Raw genomic sequence first — 9,924 nt, 5'->3', positions numbered from 1 at the left:
TTTTATTTTGTACATTTTTTGAGTCTCTTAAGTGAAACATTTGAGTCATTTTCTAAATATTTTTTTTGCCATTTTGAAATATTTTTGTGGAGGTTTTTCCATTTTCTAATATTTAGTTTCTGTACCCAGTGTGTGTTGTTATTGTTGACATCCTTTTGTGGGATCTTTTCTGAACTGTGCTAGATTCCTGTGAGAGAGGGAGAGCCAGCCGGGGGGATAAAGGAGGACAGACCGAGACAGGGACTGAGACAGAAGGTGAGACAGAGTCCGGGTCGGGGTCTTCAGAGTGATCATGGCTCCGAGGAGGTTTGAAACTAAACCGGTGATCTTCTGTCTGAAGACGCTGGTGCTGCTCTACTCCTTCATCTTCTGGGTGAGAAAAACAAAACACACATTCAGAACTGAAACTTTGATTGTCTGATGCTGAGAGAGTTTTTAATCCAGCGTGCAAACACCGTGTTTTTTACTGACTGATGATGCTTTTTATAACCTCTTAAATCCTCCTTACCTCCTTAAATGTAGAAGCTTTTTATACAAGACTACAGATTATATTTGTTTGTGTTTCATATTAAAAGAAAAGTATTCTATGAGGAGGAGGAGGCGTGACACACAGACCATAGAGAGACAGTCTGACTCGGATTGAAAATGATATGTTGGGGTTGTATCAAGTCAACTTTGGTTATATTCTTTAATAATTATACTTAATTATTAATAATATAAATAAAATATCATTAAACTATGTTTAATCTCGTTTTGGGGCACCAACCTGTAATCAGGTAAATATAACCAAAATATCACTCAAATCAGTCTCAAATTAGTTATTTAATTACTAATATTATTAATAATGAATAACTATATTTAATAAATTGAAGGCGTGAAATCCGTACACAAAGCCTTCGCACCCGGCTTATATCACAATGTAAATACACCAGTAACCACAAACAACTGCTCTCTTAAATTATAACAGAATTTATTTAAACAAAGCAACATCAATCCAAAATCAATGAACTTAATTAAACAAATAACTATTATAAACTAATCTAAGCAACAAACATTATCAAGCAAAGGCGTGTGTGTGTGTGTGTGTGTGTGTGTGTGTGTGTGTGTGTGTGTGTGTGTGTGTGTGTGTGTGTGTGTGTGTGTGTGTGTGTGTGTGTGTGTGTGTGTGTGTGTGTGTGTGTGTGTGTGTGTGTGTGTGTGTGTGTGTGTGTGTGTGTGTGTGTGTGTGTGTGTGTGTGTGTGTGTGTGTGTGTGTGTGTGTGTGTGTGTGTGTGTGTGTGTGTGTGTGTGTGTGTGTGTGTGTGTGTGTGTGTGTGTGAGAGGGAAGAAGAAAGGGGGGGAGATGGCTTCGTACCCTCGTGGTCGTTCACGATGGCGCAAACCTAACAAAGACCTGGGTGCGTGCACGTGTGGATGAAAGGGAGAGAGAAGGGGGGGGAAGATTACTTCGTCCCACGTGGTCGCCCTTCCGATGGCACACACCTAACAAAGGCCTAAATGTGGCCTTAAGGTCTAAAAGAGACTGAGTTCGGCCCTACACAATCTGTGTCTCTGAGGCGTCTGGATAGCCGCGAGTATATAGATCTCTGTGCGTAATGGCGCGGTGGTGGAGTTGGTCTCCAGATGTACGTTTACACAGGAATATGTGTGTGCGTAGAAGGGGAAATAAAAGAGAAATGCGTGCCTGAAGAGGCCGGATCACAGTCCGACTCCCGCGCCACAACTCGGAGTAATTCCCTTCATTCACAGAAACAAACCAATAGCCGAATTCAGGTTAATACAGCTTACACTGGCCTTTCTGATCAGAGGAGTAATACCCGGTTATAACGCTGTTACGCTAAACACATATAGGACGCAGCGGTCCGAAACAACAAGAGTTTTAAACAGTTAAAACTCAGGACGCAGGTCCAACAAAGATAAAATTTATAGTTTCTGCTTTGATCAACAATTGTTAAAAACACTCTCTAAAGCTAATTCTGCCCAGACCTAATTAAGCCTCACTTGTGAATCGCTTTGTCCGCGATTGGTGAAAGGAAAAGAGTCCGGCGATGGAGCAGATCTTCTGTCCGTCCTGGTGCAGAGGCGTCTGATGGCGGCGAGGGTCCCTTACGGCGAGAGCGGCTTCGTTGGTTCTCCGTCGAGTGGAAAGATGTCCTTTGATGTCCTTTCGTTGCAGGACGGAATAAGACCGTTATCTTTCTGATAATCTGTTATAGTCTGACGCTCTCTGAGAAACTGAGATGCGTTCACTGGACAATCCGAGCTCGGAATTTAGAACACTGCCGGCCGCGGATTACCTGCGCGCCAAAACTTAAAACAAAGGAAGATTGTTGCAGGAAACAGGAGATCTTCTTGGGTCTCCGAGCACCGAAGGTCAGCGCGTGAAAGAGAGCGAGCAATGGAAGTCTTGGAGTTTTGTAGCCTGGCCTGCTCCATGGGGGTCTACCTCAGGTCCCCTCCAATGAGGAGAGAGAGGTTCCGGTCCCCCCTTTACTTCACACGTAGGTGTGAAGTACCGCAGGGGATTCTGGGATTAAGAGTCCTTTTAGGCCTCTTTGTGATCTCAGTGAATAACTCAAATGAGGCTTTTACAGAGGTGCAGGCCCAAGTCCATTGTTTGACTGTCCTAAGCCTGCGTGGCCCAACATCCCCCCTTTGTCCTGAAGAATGGGATTGCGGGTCGCGGTCTTTAGGGCAAATAGGGCCAACAGTCCATGTGTGAGGAGACAAATTTTCAAATAGTTAGTGAGCAAAAAGTCCATACATTTTGAGAGGCATTCGGTCTGGGCAGACACTGAGGCAAAGTCTGGGCAGACTGTCTAACTATGCCTAAAGCTAGGCATAAAACATAACCAGGCATTAGCAAAGCTTTGCTACTCAAGGTGCATTCCTTAACAAAACAAATGAAACAAACAGACAAGAGGAGGGGAGAAAGAGAAGAGTATAAGGTGTAGATTTGTGGGCTAACTCCTAGCCTGGGCAGGAGTAAGCCTGTGGGAAGGTGTTTGTTGCATGTAGGTGTGTAAATGTACATGTACATTATGTGTCTCCCTACCAATGTCAAAACACAAAACAGGGACTAGGAAACATTCATGTCGGTAGAGTGACATTGTTGTGTTTCTAGAATGGAGGCTACACCCCCACTCCTATGTGGAGTCAGAATCGGGTTCTCTGTAAGCGAGGGAGTCCTTAGGGAGCTCGTAGGAACTCCGATTATACCTACCCTTCTGTCTCAGACTACGGCCATCCCGAGAGTTCCGTTCAGATCTGGTAGCGATCAGTTCTCCAGGCTGGAACCTACTCTGTGGTTGAGTCCCACCTTCACCCCCCTGGCTCTGTTCTCTATTCTGCCGGTGATATGGTCTCTTATTCTTAGCACAAGGCAACTTGTTGCCCTCACGTGACACGTGACGTAAGCGTGTCTGCCAAACCGCCTGTGCGAATCTCTTGATCTCTTTCATACTAAGCTGATGTGTACGACTATGCAGGGTGACATCTGAACGCACGCAGCCATGCAGATTGTGCATGAAGATGGACTTGAAAGTTGGGTTCTCTTCCAGACCTGGAGCCTCACGTCCCTGGAAATATGCAGATCTTAGTCGCCAGTAATAATCTTTGGGGGCCTCGTGCTTCTGGTGCAAGACACTGAAAGCACTAAGAAGGGCAGATGCAGGGTCAATGTAGGTGGAGTATTCCTGGCGCAAAGCATTGCAGAGCGCAGAGTACTGGTATCTGATCTCAGGCTGAAGGGTAGTCGTGAAGTTACGGACACTCTTGGAAGTTGTCTTCCAGATCAGCCTGAGTTTTTCTCTTGTGGATGCATCAGGTACCTCACTGAGACACAGGTTAATCTCTCTGAGGTAATCATCGATGCAGAGGTCTGAGTTATCTGGATCAAACCGCTCTACATCCTGTGCCATAGATTCAATGAGCCTTATGCGCATTCTTTGATCTCTGGGTAGAAGGGAGCCATCCCAGTCATCTGAGGTTTGGATATTCCTCAGCTGTGAATCCTGCAATGGGAACCTACAGGTAGCAGGAGGGGGCCTGGTGTTATCTCTGCCTCTGGGGGCTGAGAAGTCACCCCCCTTCCTATGTGGTGATTCAAACCTGTGAAGGTGTGAAAGGGTGTCACAGTTGTCAGAGAACTGGGGCGTTTTCCCAAGGAGCGGGGCTCCACAGTCAAAATCAGGGAAAACTAGACTTATTTCCTCAGTCCTTGGGTTATCCTGGCTGCTCGGTTCTTTACTGAGCTTTTTCAGCAGGGTTGTTTGATCTCTTAAGGGGCTTGGTCCAGGATCAGAGTCATATCCTGACGATATGTCTTGCTCCATGCTTACCTGTGCTCCCTGAATTAATTCAAACATGTCCAACACTTTCTGCTTGGCAGTTTGTAAGTGCTGACTAACAGATTTGTTTCCTTTCTGCAAGTATTGGACCTTTGGTGGGAGTGTCCCCATGAAATCACGGACACTCCTAGCCGTAGTCTTCCAGATCCGTTTCAGTTTTTCATGTGAGGACGCATGAGGCAGGTCAAGGAGACAATGGTCAACTTCTCTAAGGTAGTCGTTAATACTTGAATCTGGGCTATCTGGGTCAAAACGCTTCAGATCTTTGGCCTGAGGTTCTATCTGCCTGGTTCGCAGGCCCTGACCCGAAGGCTGGCAAGGGTCGTCCGATTCGTCTGACGAATCGTAAGCCCTGTGGTTGTCACGGTAGTAGGGTTGTAACCGTGGCGGGGTTTGTGTTCGGCTCAGACGTGGCCGTCTATCGTGGGACAGGTAGCGTTCGGTGCCCAATTGGGCCTGTGTCTCCTCCCTGTCTCTAGGGGGAGTAAAGCCTCTCCTCCTGCGGGGTGAGGGTTCTCTTCGCTCAAAGCGTATTGCAGAACGCGGGGGCCCTTCATCTTTAATCATCCAGCTCTTTACCGGGTGGTCTGAGGACGTGGGCGCTTTTGTGCCTGGGTCGACCCGGCGGTGCCTTCCCCTCTCCTCCAGATCCTGCAACATGTCTGTCTCCCTCCTCCAGGGGCTTGGTTCAGTCTCCCATCCTTCGTCTGAGGTTTCCTCAGCTGATCTGGGGGCTGCAGTACTTATCTGCCTATCCTGAAATCTGGGTACCGTGTCACTTTGTTTCTTCTGTTCGGCCAGTTTGCTGCTTTCATGCAGTGTTTTATTCTCCTCCTGCAGGGCCTTGCAATTTTCCTGCAAGGTCTTTAGTTTATCCTGCATTCTTTCGAAGTCGTCCCGCAGGATCTGTCCTTCTTCTAGTACCCGGGCTAGCTGTTCCCGGTGTATCTCATTCTGCACATTTGATTTGCGCTGATAAAGGAGGAGAATTTCGCCTAGAACATCTGAAACTGTACGTGTTGGCTTCCCAGTTGCTTGATTTGCATATTCAACCAAGCCCTTTAGTTTCTTTTCACATGTGCTGAGGGTGTAGGAGTTCAGGCTGTCGAGCTGCTCTATAGGGAGGTGGATAAGATTAGCAACTATGTCTTGAAGGGGTGGATCGGCTGATCCATAGTGAGCTTTGGACCATAGTTGATGTATGTCTTCTGCATACATTCTGTCTTTATTAGGGGTGAGCCTGGCTCTGTGGTTGACAAGATCAACTAGCTCTTCTTACTTCTTATCACTAATGCTAATTGACTAGCTATATAGGTTGGCACTCTCCTCTGAGGAGAGGTTCGTCAGACCGGCAGCAGTTTCTTGCAGTGCTGCGTCCTCTGATCCAAAAGGAGTCTCAGCCCCCGACTCACCTAGGGTCTTGGTACACAAGAGCAAATCTTATCTAAGTTTCCCAACTGATCACTGCAGTCTATCCTGGAAGATAGGAGAGGGGATTCACACCTCAAGTCCTCAAAGGAAGGGAGGAACTCACACCTCTCAGACAGCTGGCTATGCAACAATGATGAGGTTACACTCTCATCTGGCCAAATGGCTCTCAAACAACAAGGAGCATCACAATCCTTTAGTAGAATACTTCAGGATCAAAATCTAGATTAATGCAACAAATCAAGTTCCTTGATAAAGTCACACTAGCTGCATCATTATGTCCAATTGTTGTATGGACCCAAAGGGGACAACAGTTATGGCTTTAACCATTAACTAACAACATACAACACAACTAAGCCACTGCTTGATGTCTGCTTTGCTTAAACCACAAAAATTTAAAGAAAATATAATTTTCTTCCGAAGGATCCTTTTTAGGATTTTAAGTTTGGATTACTGTGCATTAACAGTGCAATAAAGCTGGTTTATTGAAGACCTCACACGGGGCACCATTTGTTGGGGTTGTATCAAGTCAACTTTGGTTATATTCTTTAATAATTATACTTAATTATTAATAATATAAATAAAATATCATTAAACTATGTTTAATCTCGTTTTGGGGCACCAACCTGTAATCAGGTAAATATAACCAAAATATCACTCAAATCAGTCTCAAATTAGTGATTTAATTACTAATATTATTAATAATGAATAACTATATTTAATAAATTGAAGGCGTGAAATCCGTACACAAAGCCTTCGCACCCAGCTTATATCACAATGTAAATACACCAGTAACCACAAACAACTGCTCTCTTAAATTATAACAGAATTTATTTAAACAAAGCAACATCAATCCAAAATCAATGAACTTAATTAAACAAATAACTATTCTAAGCAACAAACATTATCAAGCAAAGGCTTGTGGATGAGGTGTGAATGTAGGTGTGTGTGTGTGTGTGTGTGTGTGTGTGTGTGTGTGTGTGTGTGTGTGTGTGTGTGTGTGTGTGTGTGTGTGTGTGTGTGTGTGTGTGTGTGTGTGTGTGTGTGTGTGTGTGTGTGTGTGTGTGTGTGTGTGTGTGTGTGTGTGTGTGTGTGTGTGTGTGTGTGTGTGTGTGTGTGTGTGTGTGTGTGTGTGTGTGTGTGTGTGTGTGTGTGTGTGTGTGTGTGTGTGTGTGTGTGTGTGTGTGTGTGTGAGAGAGAGAGAGAAAGGGGGGGAGATGGCTTCGTACCCTCGTGGTCGTTCACGATGGCGCAAACCTAACAAAGACCTGGGTGCGTGCACGTGTGGATGAAAGGGAGAGAGAAGGGGGGGGAAGATTACTTCGTCCCACGTGGTCGCCCTTCCGATGGCACACACCTAACAAAGGCCTAAATGTGGCCTTAAGGTCTAAAAGAGACTGAGTTCGGCCCTACACAATCTGTGTCTCTGAGGCGTCTGGATAGCCGCGAGTGTATAGATCTCTGTGCGTAATGGCGCGGTGGTGGAGTTGGTCTCCAGATGTACGTTTACACAGGAATATGTGTGTATGTGTGTGCGTAGAAGGGGAAATAAAAGAGAATAAAAGAGAAATGCGTGCCTGAAGAGGCCGGATCACAGTCCGACTCCCGCGCCACAACTCGGAGTAATTCCCTTCATTCACAGAAACAAACCAATAGCCGAATTCAGGTTAATACAGCTTACACTGGCCTTTCTGATCAGAGGAGTAATACCCGGTTATAACGCTGTTACGCTAAACACATATAGGACGCAGCGGTCCGAAACAACAAGAGTTTTAAACAGTTAAAACTCAGGACGCAGGTCCAACAAAGATAAAATTTATAGTTTCTGCTTTGATCAACAATTGTTAAAAACACTCTCTAAAGCTAATTCTGCCCAGACCTAATTAAGCCTCACTTGTGAATCGCTTTGTCCGCGATTGGTGAAAGGAAAAGAGTCCGGCGATGGAGCAGATCTTCTGTCCGTCCTGGTGCAGAGGCGTCTGATGGCGGCGAGGGTCCCTTACGGCGAGAGCGGCTTCATTGGTTCTCCGTCGAGTGGAAAGATGTCCTTTGATGTCCTTTCGTTGCAGGACGGAATAAGACCGTTATCTTTCTGATAATCTGTTATAGTCTGACGCTCTCCGAGAAACTGAGATGCGTTCACTGGACAATCCGAGCTCGGAATTTAGAACACTGCCGGCCGCGGATTACCTGCGCGCCAAAACTTAAAACAAAGGAAGATTGTTGCAAGAAACAGGAGATCTTCTTGGGTCTCCGAGCACCGAAGGTCAGCGCGTGAAAGAGAGCAAGCAATGGAAGTCTTGGAGTTTTGTAGCCTGGCCTACTCCATGGGGGTCTACCTCAGGTCCCCTCCAATGAGGAGAGAGAGGTTCCGGTCCCCCCTTTACTTCACACGTAGGTGTGAAGTACCGCAGGGGATTCTGGGATTAAGAGTCCTTTTAGGCCTCTTTGTGATCTCAGTGAATAACTCAAATGAGGCTTTTACAGAGGTGCAGGCCCAAGTCCATTGTTTGACTGTCCTAAGCCTGCGTGGCCCAACAGATATGAATCTATTCTTTGAAACATGCTAATCAGTTTGATAAACATGCACACGTTTGAGTTTCTGTTGTTGTTTGTGTTGTTGTTATTTGTGTTGTTGTTTGTGTTGTTCCTTCTGGGTGTGTGGACCAGGTAATAGTCTTGTCCGGGATCAAACTCTCTCCGACTCTTTTCTTCTCGTCTGTTTGTCAGTTTAACACTTTGATGTCAGAGCTCATTACAGAGTCATGTGAGGCTCAGTCACACACACACACACACACACACACACACATACACACACACACACACACACACTTTATCTTTTTCACTTCAAAGACGGATGAAAATGTAAGAATAAGATTTAAATGCTTCCTCATTGGCTGACAGTCTAACTTGTAGCCCCGCCCCCTCAGGTGTCAGGTGTGGTGCTGCTGTCGGTGGGGTTATGGTGGAAGTTCATGTTGGGCCCCTACATGTTGTTGATCTCCAGCTTTACACGTTTTATAAAACAACATTTTCAAACAAAAACAAACGTTCACACTGATGACACATCCCGTGTTTGTGTTTAGATTAAAGGGACGTTCCTCACCACGTACAGTGAAGCTGTGATGAGATACGACGGACGAGACGACAGGAGTCTGGCTGTGGACGGAGTTCAACGAAGAGTGAGTGTCTCTTTAAAACGTTCTTTTTTTTAATTTAAGCATCGACTGAACAACAACAACAACACATGGAGCTCGTTTTAATGAGTCACCTTTTAGATTAGTTATGATTAACAGTTAGCGTTCAGCTGCGTTCAGGATCATTTTCTCAGAGTGTAAACAGTTTTCTGGGGTTCCTCAGGGTTTTATTCTCGGTCCTCTACATGTTTGAGAAAATTATTGACCATCAGATATTTTATAGTTATTTTAAATGTGATGAAAAGCAGACAGATTCATATGTCCCTCTTTGTTTCCGTAGTTACAATGCTGTGGAGTCTATAACTACACCAGCTGGTTCAGCAGCGTGTATTTCCCCGTCGGTGGAGTTCCCTCCAGCTGCTGCGTCAGTTACTCCGACTGCAGCTCAGCAGACCTGAAGAACACGACCCTGGCTGCACGTAAAGTCCACAAACAGGTCAGAAACACACACACACACACACACACACACACACACACACACACACACACACACACACCTCTCTGTCCGTGGTCATCTGTCTGCAACAACATCCCCTGATTGGACGAAGTCCGATGGATGATTCGATGGTTCTGAGTCTTGATTCTTAACAGCGGTGATTTATGAAACTCCTTATTGGATTAAAATCTTTAATTATTTTGTACATAAACAATAAATTAATTAGAATTTAAACAGAAGATAAACAGATTTATCATAACGTACACACATGAATGACCTCACTGTGTCTTCAGGGATGTTATGAGTTGGTGACGTCGTTCATCGAGAGCAACATGGGAATCATCGCTGGAGTGACCTTTGGCATCGCCTTCTCTCAGGTACACACTCAGTACTACACAATAATGCACAACACAACACTTACTTCCTGGTTTGAGTTGAATCAGCTGCAGAATGTCTTTAGCGTAGCTTAGCATAAGGACTGTAGGCAGAGGGAAACTGTGGGGAACTACAGACT

At 45.4% G+C, this 9,924-nt stretch overlaps 1 long non-coding RNA gene across 1 annotated transcript in view; it reads right to left on the bottom strand.

Annotated features, from left to right (window-relative positions):
* LOC136178150 (uncharacterized) overlaps nucleotides 1–9,924 on the bottom strand; it is a 66,579-nt gene that overhangs the window by 1,138 nt on the left and 55,517 nt on the right. The window lies entirely within an intron of this gene.

This window comes from Labrus bergylta, chromosome 24, assembly GCF_963930695.1.
Source record: "Labrus bergylta chromosome 24, fLabBer1.1, whole genome shotgun sequence".
In the NCBI taxonomy this organism is placed as follows: Eukaryota; Metazoa; Chordata; class Actinopteri; order Labriformes; family Labridae; genus Labrus; species Labrus bergylta.
This window is presented reverse-complemented; position numbering and strand designations above follow the sequence as displayed.